The sequence below is a fragment of the Zosterops lateralis genome (assembly GCF_965231275.1).
Source record: "Zosterops lateralis genome assembly, chromosome: 1".
Taxonomy (NCBI): domain Eukaryota; kingdom Metazoa; phylum Chordata; class Aves; order Passeriformes; family Zosteropidae; genus Zosterops; species Zosterops lateralis.
In genome coordinates this window covers 141,333,799-141,346,653 of record NC_139762.1, presented here as the reverse complement: position 1 = coordinate 141,346,653, position 12,855 = coordinate 141,333,799, and the positions used below count along the sequence as shown (strand labels likewise).

The 12,855-nt window shown below is 39.4% G+C and overlaps 1 protein-coding gene across 5 annotated transcripts in view; it reads right to left on the bottom strand.

Moving 5' to 3' along the window:
• Nucleotides 1-12,855, bottom strand: part of CYRIB (CYFIP related Rac1 interactor B) — a 96,857-nt gene that overhangs the window by 23,321 nt on the left and 60,681 nt on the right. For all 5 annotated transcript variants that reach the window (XM_083865972.1, XM_083865973.1, XM_083865974.1 and 2 more), the window contains exon 3: nucleotides 7,186-7,222. The gene's annotated coding sequence lies outside the window, so the exon portion shown is untranslated. The remainder of the gene's footprint in view (nucleotides 1-7,185; nucleotides 7,223-12,855) is intronic.

The following is a 12,855-nucleotide window of genomic DNA, read 5'->3' as shown; positions in this document are numbered from 1 at the left end:
AGAAAATCTGCTTCAAGAAAACATCAGCTTACCTTTCAGGCATGTGTAAGCTATTCCCAATACTAAAATTCACAGGATGAAAACTGTACTCTCTGAAAATTTCATATGCAGTTAAGCACAACACTATACAGAAAGCACATCTAATGAAACAACAAACATTTTGTTCCTGGGATTTGAGTTTTAAACTTTCATTTGGTCACATAAATGTGGCAAAAACCTAATTCAGATATTTTGGCAAAATAGTAAGAAAAAAACATGCATAGCATTAAAGTATAGAATTACAGTGTTATAACTTGCAGTGTTGTCACATGAACAAAACACTTACTGAGTGTCTCCCTATACTGTTTTTTCGAGAAGGATAATCCTATCACAGCCTGTTTCAAGGCTTACCAAACAGTATCTAGCCATGAACAGGGAGAAAGAAACAAAACAAAGCAAAAAAAGAAAAAAGGAATGAGGCAGAGGATAGGTGTCTGCCCACATCAGCTGAATCCAAGGCAGCCCTTAGCAACACATGGCATCACAGCCTGGCAGCCTATGGGATCCCGTGTGCCTTTCTCTGCCAATGAAGCAGCAAAGCCTCACAACCAGTGAGAACATTTCTGCCCTCAACCTAAAATGCTAGAGACTGCTGCAGGGATGGAAATAAGCTGGTAAAATGCACGGCAGGAATCGCTCTTTTTTGATGGCTGCAACGTTCTCCCTGGATACAAACGTGTTTTTCCTGGACTAATGCATATTTATTTCTCTTCTCAATAGTGCCAGAGCAGCAGAGATGCCTTCTGACACATCCTAATTTCATCTATTGATTTAGTGATGTTTTTAAATAAAAGACCAGCCATGATACAAAATCCCAAAGCAGTATCATACATACCAGAAACTAAATAATTTGAGTCAATATTAAAAATAGTAGCTATCACTCATCACCTTTAGATTTAGGAAGGAGAAGCTTGGTGCCATTAGCCTGAAGCAAGTTATATTTTGGATAAGCTGTTTTCATTTTCAGGATTCATCACAGCTCTAGTAACATCACTAATATTAAAAGTAACAGTTCAAATTGTGTCACCTGTACAAATGTGCTGAATCAAACACACGAATGAAGTGCCAGAGCCACTCCCAGTGCTGCATAAAACACACAGTTTTACTTCATTGATGGACAAGTTTTTCAAGCCAGCATTAAGATTTCAGAAGTTTTTACAGACTCTTTTGGGACAGAATTCCCAGTCCAAACCCATGCCCAGACCTGCACACGGCTCTGCACTGCTGACACCCAGTGGCCACGAACCAACCACAAGAAGAGTAAAATACATGGAAGCGAAAAATCCCCCTCCAAACACATAAACCAGCCTATTTCACTGAATTTGGAGGCTTCAATCATTAGCATCTTATCTGAAAAGTGGAAAAACAAATTATACAGCCAGATAGGAAATGTTTTTGTACAGGAAAGTAAGTATTCAGACTACTGAAAAGCTGTTTGAAGCTGCCTCTGATGTCAATTTATTTGGCTAAACTGATTTTGATACAATAACTTGTTTTAGTCAAAGTTGTTTTGGGTTGGCTTTTTTTTTTTTTTTTTTTTTTTTTTTTGGAGATCACACATAATCAATAAAGTCTCCTTTAGAACAAAACTGAATTCAAAACTTGTCATATCAGGAGGATGGAGGTCTGCCAGGGAAAACAGACTAGTGAATAGACTCAGATTCCTCAAAACCAGAATTGTAAAATACAGTCAGAGGAGTGTTTATTCAGTCCATTTTTCCTCTTAGAGGAAATCAAGGAAAGGCATTGAAGAATCCACAGTTTCTTTAGAAGTATTCTTAGAGCCTTGTTAATTTGGGAATATTTTAGTGCCACAGCTGACACTGAATAACGTATTTGACAGGGGCTACAATAAAATAACTAAGCATGCTCACACAAGTCTGGAATAAATCCAATTTGTCTGGAAGAATTACGCTTGTTTTTAAAACAGAACTTTTATTGAATAGGGCAGGGACTATGCTCCAGAAATCTGCTCTGATTTACCCTTCAACAAGGAACTGCACAATTTTTCCAAGCGTGAATCTGGGGTTAAAAAAATAATTAATTACACTTTCCTTTTTCAAAAGGACACAAGCTCAACATGCTTTAACTTAATTCTGCAAAATGCTGGTTTTAATTCCATTACATTGCAGCCATGGCGAAAACCCACCCTTTTCAATTCAGGGAGGTTTTTCCATTGGAAGGCAATTTACACTCTGTTTTCTCCTGCAGCGCTGCCCCTCCCCAACAGAGGCCGCTGCCCTACCGCTGGATGGATATTCCAGGGACAGGGAGATGCCTCGTCCTCAAGTCTGCCTTTTCTCAAAGTCAGCTGGGAATGTTTTTATCAGGTAGAAAAAGATACCAAAAAAAAAAATACAATTAGTGAGAGCTGTGGCAGATTTACACTTTTTTTTTATTCTTTTAGAGAAAAGCTGCTCATTCTATGAAAGATGGCATTGCCTTTAGAACTGTGCTATACTACCACATTACTAAGAAAGTTTCCTATTTCCAGGATGTCAGCCTATAATTTAAGAACCCTCAAGCTCTCATTCCCCCCAAAAAACAAACAATACAAACCAACAATAATTTGTATGGTAAGCCCTTCTCCTGCCAATCACTTCTGTATAAATAAGAAAACAAGCAAAACTCCAAGCAAAATTAAAAAAAAAAAAGCTCCAAAACCAAACCTGCAAGTTTTACCTAAATGCTAAAAAAAATAAGTATGTTTTTAATTCCTAACTAGTCCAGTTGACATGCTATTTTTCAGTTGGTATTTCACATGTGAAACAGCACTCCTTTTCCAGTCTAGTTTGATTTGGAAATGGTTTTCTTTCAGAGGAGCTGACTTCCCATCTATCAGACTGCCAGACGTGTCAGACAGTATCAGAAGCTGCACTGAGGATCCCACAGCCTTGGTAGTGCTGCCATCTAATGCACCAGGACAAGGAGTACAAGCACCCACATTGCTCTGCAACACTCAGGTAAAATGTTTTCTCTGAGATCAGTTCTAAAAGTGTTGCACCCCTTCAGTGCCTTGGCTTACAGCCCTGCACTAACCATGTCATGATAAATTATCTCGTCATCAAGCTGATGGATAGAAATAGCCATTAACATATCCCATCCCAAGGGACTTCTACTGGAATGTCACAGCGTCACCACAAATCTTGTGTGTATGAACCTGACACTGACTATCCACCTGAGAATTCAGTTCAGTGACACAGCAGCTCTGAAATATCAACCAGGAAAGGAAGGGCCACAACCTTTTAAATCATGGAGCTGCAAGGGCAGGTTTCTGTATTTCAGGACAGCTTTCAGATTATTCTGTGGACTTTCCTTTTTCTGAGACACCAGTCAGACACAGTGTGTTTGCAGGATACAGAAGGCTAATGAAGCACATTGAGATGTAATGGTACAACAGAGAATGAGTAGCAGGATGATGCTCCTTCTCATTCCATCTGTTTTCAGAAGCAGTAACAAACAGGCAGGCATTAGGCAGGGCAGAGGGATAAAATTGGTCTCTACGTGGTTTTTATTTATCTGAAGCTTCAAAAGTGACTCCTTGCAAGAACAGGGATCTACAGATATCTTTGTTATATCCAGTTACTACTTCAGTTCCCCTCAAATATACCACCAAGTATTTTTACTGAACCTGGATAGTTTTTCTTGTTGGAAAGAAAGTGTTAAAAAAAACCCAACTCAAAGAAAACTCCACCTGACCCCAGTGGTCCAGATTTCTCTAGTTATGCAAATATGAAAATTTTTTTCATCCCATTTTCCATTTCTCCCGTCATCTGAAATTTTATTTTAACCTTAAAATCAAACTAAAGGTACCCAGTAAGGCTAGGATATTATAAGACAATTCTCATCCATCTGTTGAAAATATGGAGAAACATTTGCTATTCTTCAGTGATATCATACAACCTGAAATCCATTTAGATCAGTAACAAATATACTGAATATCATGCCGAGTTATGATTTTCTGCAGTGGTCCATCTGTGAACTCTACAGGTCCATCTCATCTTGCCTCACAAGAAGTTTGCAGCAGTTCCTGGGGAAAACCAGGTACACAGGCAGAATAGAAAGATATTAATACTGAACATGTTTAATAATCACATTTGGCTCTGAAAAATACTCTATCTGAAAATACATACTACAAGAGCCACAAATAGATGGTATCCCTGTTCCTACTATTCCTTCAGGACCTGCTCACACAAAGGTTCAAGTTTTACTGAATATTTTTTTCAGGTTTTAACCTCATTCAACAGCAACATCTAGTTCAGTTCGTCCCATCTTTTAAAACTTAACCAAACTTTTCCATTGTCTCCAGTTCTTTACTTTACATGTTGCTTGGGTAGGGTTTGTCAGTCCCTCCCAATTCTGAAGACTGCTGATTCCCTGATGATTTATGATGCTGTCAAGCATCTGGCAGCTAACTTTGTCTTGGCTTAGCTGGAGAAGTTGAAAGCATCAGGAGCTTGACACCCCAGCTTCTGCTTGATTACAAACATTCTCTCTTCAATACCTGAAACACTGTTGGTTCACAGTTTCTTCAAAGAAAATAGAAGTTATTTGCCATGTGCTGTAGTCCTTTGCTGGACAGCATTCTTCTTCCTGCAGGCAATATCTTTCCCAGCACCCTGAGTTTTCCTAGCTCTTCTGGGTGACTCTCACCTTCCTGAGCAGAAGCAGAAGCAGCACTGGTCCAGTAGAGGAGCAAGTAGAGGGTGTGAAAGGATGTGCAAAACCAAATGCACATATGCAGAGGGAAGAAAGATGGTAATCCTGGAGCCTGAACTTGCCTAGATGGACCCATGGTCTGACTCACTTTAGTGAGTCACTTTGGTGACTTTTACAATGTATAATTTGCAAATGCACACAATGCTGTAAATTAGAAGTCTGCACTAGTTCCAATTGCAGCTTTAACAACATCCTCAAGGATTTTGTAAGTAAAAGCTATTAAAGGAAAAAGGTACTACTGCTGCTAACACTGGATGTTTTTCCATTAGTTTATTAAAGATTTGGAAAATATTGCTGTATTTTTGCCCAGTTCCTAGATTCATTCCTTATCCCAGAGACACAAGTCAGTAAGAAAGAAGGACTGTGGGCCTGAACCAGCAACATCATAAACTACCGTAAGAATGAAAAAAAAAATGTGACAGCTCATCAAAACCTGCAATTCTGCAAAGTAAGCATTTTAAAACATGAATTATGCACTAAAATAAAGACAATTACTTCAGTAACACATTTATATGCCACATATTCCTAATTCTGAGTGGAGGATTCAAATAGTTTTGGACACAGCGCTAGAAAATGTTTTATACTCTTGTAGACAAAACTGATGACAAATTGCATTGGGTTTGTGTGGCAAGGCTGTGATGGCAGGGGGCCTATGGGGGGACTTCTGTGGGAAGCTGCCAGAAGCTTCTCCCATGTCTGACAGAGCCAATGCAAGCCAGCTCCAGGATGGGCACACCAAAGGCCAAAGCCCAGCCCATCACTGATGGTGGTAGTGCCTCTGGGATATTTCAGAAGAAAAAAGAGTTATGGCACAGAATTAATTGTGGACAGAGAACAGAAAAGTGAAAATATATGAGAGACACCAAAGAATATGGTGCAGGCAACCTGGGTCAGTGAGGAAGAGGAGGGAAGAGGTGATCCTGATGCTGCAGCAGAGATTGCCCTGCAGCCTGTGGTGCAGCCCATGGGGAGGCAGCTGTGCCCTGCAGCCCATGGAGGACCACAGGGGAGCAGAGATGCACCTGCAGCCTGTGCAAGACTTTGCACTGGAGCAGGTGGATGCCCAGAGGAGGCTGTGACCCTGTGGGAAGCCCATGGTGGAGCAGGCTCCTGGCAGGACCTGTGGCCCTGTGGGGGACCCACACTGGAACACCCTGCTCCTGCAGGATTGCACCCCATGGAAGGAAACAACATTGGAGCAGTTTGTGAAGAGCTGTAGCTCTTGGGAAGGACTCCAGCTGGAAAAGTTTCTAGAGGACTGTGACCTGTGGGATGGACACCTCACACTGGAGCAGGGAAGGGCTCCTCTCCCAGAGGAGGAAGCAGCAGCAGCAGAAACAATCTGTGATCAACTGACTGTAATCCCCATTCCCCATCTCCCCTGACTGAGCAGGGAGGGTTGAGGTAAAGAACTGGGGATAAAGTTAAGCCTAGTAAAGAAGGAGGGGTGGGGGGAATGGTTTGAATGGTAATAAATTCATCTATTTTTCCTAAGCTGAGTTGGTTTTGCCCATGACAATAACTGGTGAATGATCTTCCCCCACCCTTATCTCAATCCATAAGCTTTTTATTGTATTTTGTCTCCCTTCTCCAATTAAGAAAGCAGTGTCACAGTGGCTTTGGTGGGCACCTGGCATCTAGCCTGGATTAACCCACAACACAAATCCATTCAACCAGCTCCCCAGAATTCAAAGGCTTTTTGATGATTAATCAGAAACAGAAGAAAAATAAATCCTACCTCAAGTTTGGTACCATTACCTTCCCAATGTGACAGAAGATTAATAGCTGTGCTGGCAAAGCACAATAAACATGAAGTATAACACAGACACTCTATACAAGCAGCAGGTTATAAAACTAAGACTTAACACCTTCATACGAGCATGTGCTACCTCTTCAGTCTCACAAGCTGGTTCAGAGTACTGATTTCTGGCATAAAGGATCTGGTTCAGCTACACAGTAGCTTTACTAAAGAGACAGAGAGAAAAACCACCAAAACATTATCTCTTCTTTCAAATAGTTCAAGAAGTTGCATAGTCTTCTAGGGTAAGTTCACACACAAGTGGCCAAACCACTTTAACTCTGTGCATAATGGAAATGCCTTCTTTGAAGTAATGGGACTTCACATCACTCTGGTGAAGGGTTTTCAAATCAGCCTCACCAGCCTGTGTGGTGAGGCCCTGTGCAGGCAAAAACCAAACCCTTACTGACTAGTTCAGCACCTTTAAACAGAGAGGCATAAATTTGGTCAAGGATCAGCACTCCCAGAGAACACCACAAATTTCAAGAGCTGTTGAAGGAAAAGAGGGAAAACAAGTTCTTGAAGGGAAAATTACTAATATTGAAAGAGTCCCATTTTCTGTCCTTTAACATACTGCAATTTTGCTTATTTGTCAGCAGTTTTCAAGCAGGTTAAGTTTCATTTCTTACCTACAGCCAGTGCTGCACTCTGTTCTTGGCCTCCAGTCTGTTTCAAAAGAAAAACAAGAGATTATGGAAATTAATTATTTTTCACCAAAAGTCTTAAATGCAATGCAATGTGACCTTGGAAAAGCAAACACACATCTGTTCCAGACATCGTTCTTGTGTATCTACTTCATCAACATAGTGGGATTCAGTGGGATTTTTCAAAAATATGCTAAGAAAATGTAATTTATCTCTAGGCACACAAATAAATAAGGAATGCTGTTATTTGGCAATGAATGTGCTTACAGGGAAAAAGGTTGCCATATTAGATAATCCATAAACACACATATTCCAGAATAAATTTAATAACTAAAGAGTCAAAGCTGCAATAAAATACCAGTGGTGAACTGTTCCGCTTGCATTTCACATTGCTTTAACATGAAAATCACACAAGATTCTGATCCAATCACACAAATGTGCACTTGAAAAAAATTTAAGGCCTCCAGAGAAGGCATTTTCAAGTCACCACTGAAAACCATTTGCTTAACCAAGAAAACTAGTGTTCTTGGACAGCCTCAGTGTGCTGTACACATCATTACCACTGTCCTAACATGGTCAAATAATTATGTTAATAGCACAGTTTAAAGGAGAATATATGGAGTATTACAGTAACTCAAAGCTCACAGGAAATAATAGTGTAACATTAGCTAGGGAAGATACACAGCAGCAGAGGCAAGAAACAGAGTGGAGACCATAGTGAGAATGACTCTTCACAGCCCAGAGAACTGAACATAAACAGAAAGATGACCATTAGACACAGCTACAACTGCAGAAATTTAACTCTCCATCCTTTCCAGTTAATGCATCTCCCTCAAAGAAGTTTTCCCCTTGACCAGGCGTAAATTTTGGTAGCAGCTGCTTTTGCCTTTGCCCATTGATTTCAGCTTTCCCTCAGTATCTCAGAAATAAGTAACAGCCAGTACTTCGGGATAAAAACATGGTTAATAGCACTGTCTTTGTAGGAGCTGCTGCAATTCCCTAAAACACACCTACTCTCATGAAGCATACTTTAAATATATTTAGGGGGTATTCTACCTTCTCATGACTTCAGATCACTCAATTTGTGCTTTGAGACAGCACAACAAAAATAAACCCCTGGAAATCGCTGGTCCCCTGCAGGTCAGGGCTGAACACAACTGACATTGCAAAGAGAAACTGAAACCAAGGCGTGACCCAACACTACTGTAAGAAGCTAATTTCCTGAAAAAGAGTGAAAGAAAAGTCGGATAGGACTGAGCTGTAAACAAAAACAAGAAGCCTAAATTCATTAGAATGAGCAGACTATAAGAAAAAATTTGAAAATGAAAGAAAAAAAAGCCCACTGCAGCAGCTAGCCTAGGGACTATTAAAAAAAAAGTGTACTCTAATGGTGCTAGTTCATTTACAACTGATAGGATTATTAGGAAGAAAAAATGAGCATTGCTCAGCTCTTTCCATCTTTCTGGACACAATGCTGCACAACACAGAGACACAAGCACTCACCACCTGCAAGAACAACGTGCTGATGCTCAGCCAGCTTGTCCTGAAGGCTTCAATGAATGAGTGGAAGTTAATAATTAACAAAGCCTCCTAGGATTCTTGTGGTAATGAAGGCAGGAGGAGAAAAACAAAGCCATTAGGCAAAAGGGAAGCAGCCAGGAAAGCTGAGAATGATCGGTCAGTTGGACTGTCATCAATAACAGGCAGAGAGATGTTAGCACAGGAATCCATTAACTGGTTTCCCATCTCTTAGTACCTATGAACAAGCCTTTGTGCAAAGCAGCTCACACTGAGCACTGCTGATGGTTTATACTGGCAAGCTGAAAGGTATTTGATTTTTTTTGCATGGTGTGACTTCACATCATGGTATTTTAAATTTAGAGGTTAGCACTGAGCAATATAATAAATCACTGCCTAAATGGATAAGAAATTGACTTGCTGATCTCTAGTGAGGCAGAAACATCAGCAAAGATGCATTAAAAATAGACAGATGTGAAATGATTGGTGTAATGGATTCTTTACAGAATTAATTCTTGCACTTTGGATGCACCTTAACTCAGACAAAAGACTTTCTAAATGAACAACTCTTTCAGGTTCAAAGTGCACACTACTTGGGTTTTCACGCTGGGATAGAGGATCTGCAAAACCTCTAAGCTTCCTTCTGACTTATCCTCAAGGTTTAGATCTGCAGATTACAATAGAAATACCACAAACGGGCACAAGATGAGACATGTAAATTATACAAATTAATAGGCAGAGAAAATTGAATAATTGCGACCCAGCATTTTTCAACTCCTTGTGATTCTAAGGTAGTCAAATATTTAATGTTACATTACAGAGAAAAAAGTTCTAGGCAGGAAAATTAACTTTATTCAGTGGGTTACAGCTCATGGAGTCGAACAGCAGAAAGATTAATGCATCCCATCCCAGGCATCTCATTTAGACACACAACCCCTTCCCTTGAACTGCAGCCTAACTTCACCACAGCAGAACTAGGCCAAAGCACATGCCAATATCTCAGGCCAACTACAACAGAAATTCAAAGAATTGTGACAACAGCTGAAGAACCAAAATGGAAAACTGTCTAGAACCATCAGAGAGGGACAGTGAATCATCTAAACTGCAGCATAACAGAAACAAAACCGAGCATGGTTCAGTTTGTCAGAGGAAAAGCCTGTAGCTGACAAGTCACAGGGGACCCAGATAAAAAAGATACAGTAAATAAACTTGGCATCACTGTGAATATTGAAACGGGAGAGAAAAAAACCCCAATGAAAACTGGCTAACCACTGAGTAATCCTTGTGCTTTGGGCATCCACCTCATATTGAACTCATGCTGCTGAACTCAGCAATATGTAGAACAGATTTCACATGAGAACAGCAAACCATTAACCTCCAGTATGAAACCACTGTCTTCTGCCCAACTCTGGCTGAACTAATTAAGAAGCCTTTACACTCAGGTATGGACTTGTCAGTGACTGTCAGTCATGATTTGCTACAAGAATGGTGATTTTTCATCCTTTCCAACACTCAAGGTTCTTCTGCCTATTAAAAACTGAAAACATTGAGTGGTAAGCAATAATTAACAACAACTTTGCAAGCAAGAATCTATATTACTTTCTGTGTACTCAGCTGGTATCTCAGCTCATCAGGGAACTTCAGAAAGTATTAAGTTCACAAAGCTTACAACACTTACTAGCAAAAGCTTGCACAGGATTAATGTACTCTACGTGAAATACTGGGCACCCAGACTAAAGTTGTTTTCAAAACACAATAGACTGCTACTTTTACAGAGGAAATGTTTAAATTCCTAGTTTGCAGTTCAAGCTTGCACTAGGACTCCTCTTGGTAAGCCCTTGGATACAGAAGATAACAGAATCTATCTCAAAGACTACCTGCCCTGGCAATTTTTAGATGCTCCTGCTCTCTTGGTTCAGTTTCAGACTTGAAATAAAGTTTGTGAAAACAGCTCTAAAAAACTTGTTACCCTTAGAAGCACACATTAACACATAAAAACCAAGCCCAGTCCAAAACAGAATCCACAAGTCAAATACATCCCACATCTTGTGGGTAATAAACAGTGAAAACTAAGAAATGTTTAGTAATAAAATTTGATTTTTACTTCAGTAACCATAACAGATGTCTAAGCTATAAAAAAATAATTCATTGCTAAGAGCATGTTTCAAAGGGAGTTTCAGGGCATCTGCAGATGAACCCACGGTTCAATGCTAAATGGATGGGAACTCTGGTGTTTAACATCAGTGATTGTAGACAAAGCTTCTTCTATATCTGTATGGCAATTGTATATGAGACTAAGATTAGCAAAGCAGGCTACCACTGCTGTAGTGACCTCAGTTCTTCATAAAGAGCAAATGTACTGGATGCTTGCTATAAAACCACTTTTTTGACTTCCAGCTCAAATCTTTCTTCTCCATTCATTTTCATTTATCTTGGTGAGGCAAAATTGCATCTTAGAAGTCCAAGTGTTAAATTAAATCTTTCCCTATCCTGTGTAATTTCCCAATGCTGCCACAGTACCTAACATTACTTGCTACACTCAAACCCATGTTTTAAATTTGTCATTTAATGATAGAAATGGACTGTGAATGTATCAGAGGGTTTAGTGTTCCATAATAATTTTTCAAGCTAATTTCAATTTTCCTAATTATTATACTTTCACAGCATACATTATCTCTAAACTGTTACTGTTGCATAGCAGCTTCACTTCATAGGATCTTAATGTCAAGGTTCCTTTTTTTTCAATACCTTTTGTAATTATCTATCATGTTATATTGCTGGGGACTTGGCAAGTGGTTGGGTAATGGTTGGACTTGATCTTGCACATCTCTTCCAAGCTAAAAGATTCCTTGAAAGCTTTCAGGAAAGTTAGATGCTGCATTATAGACCAATAGGAGGGACACAAAGTTTTACACATACACCCCTCTCAACAACTTAAGGAAAAAAAGGGAAAACTAAAAGATATTTGAGAAGCTTGTATGGCAGAAGAGGATATTCACACAAAACTAGTATAAAAATTTATATTTCATTTCATATTTTCAGCATGAAAATGTATATTTCATCCACTTACACATCTGTGTTCTGCAACAAGCCATTACTTTGGCTGAGTGGAAATAGTAAAATCAACTATCATAATCTTCATTTTTGCATCTTAAAGCTCTACACAGAAAAAACCTTGGAAATTGAACATAAAGTACAAGCCATTTTTTTAACCAAAAAGTTAATTTAAATATTTGCCAAATAAACTTTTTCACTTATAGAAACAAAATGAGAAAAATAACTGTTGGGTAACCAGAAGACAAATAAGGAATTTTAGTAAAACAGAGACGGGACTTCTTCAGTTCTTTACTTTAGACTTGGGTATTAGTTTGTGGTTGGTTGCTTTTTTTGGTAGTGGAGCACGAGGTAGAGCTGTGGAACTTTAGTCCAAGCAACACAGCTTCTGGTTTTACCACAAATAAAGAAAGAAAAAAGCCTGCAAGACTTATTAAAGCAAGTCCTATGTCTAATAGTCAATTACTCAAACAAGTGAACTTTCTACTTTTGGCAACATATTATCTCCTGTATTTCTTTTAAACTTTCATAAATCCAAATCCTGAAGTGATTTAGTACCAGATATAAAACACTAGCAGAATTTTTAGGAACTGTACAGAATTCAGGCTTTCACTCCTCAAAGAAACTACTGAAATATTCCTAAGGTAGGAAGAGATATGGGATATCATTCCTATACCTTTAAATGATATTGGCATCTGCTCCATTGCATGTTTGACTTCCCCATGACTACCTGGCATGGCTGTTTTGCCACAGTAGATGCCTCCTGTGTGGTTCTGCTGTTAACACCCAGCTGTGAAGTGCTCCTGAATACCCCAGTGATTCAACAGCTTCTTTAAGATATACAGATGATATAATTTATTAGGAATATGACAGAGCTTAATGGAGAGCTCTGGCTCAATATCATCAAAACAGAAATGAGACCATGCCCATGTCCCAGAAGTTTGCAGCACTTGCACAATGCAAACAGTAAGACAAGGAGAGGTCAGCAGAGCTTTTCCATTCACATTATTAGTGGTGTAGGAGCAGCTCTGAGCAACGCCGAGACCCACAGGCCTATTCCCTAATGCTTGAACAGAGAAGTTG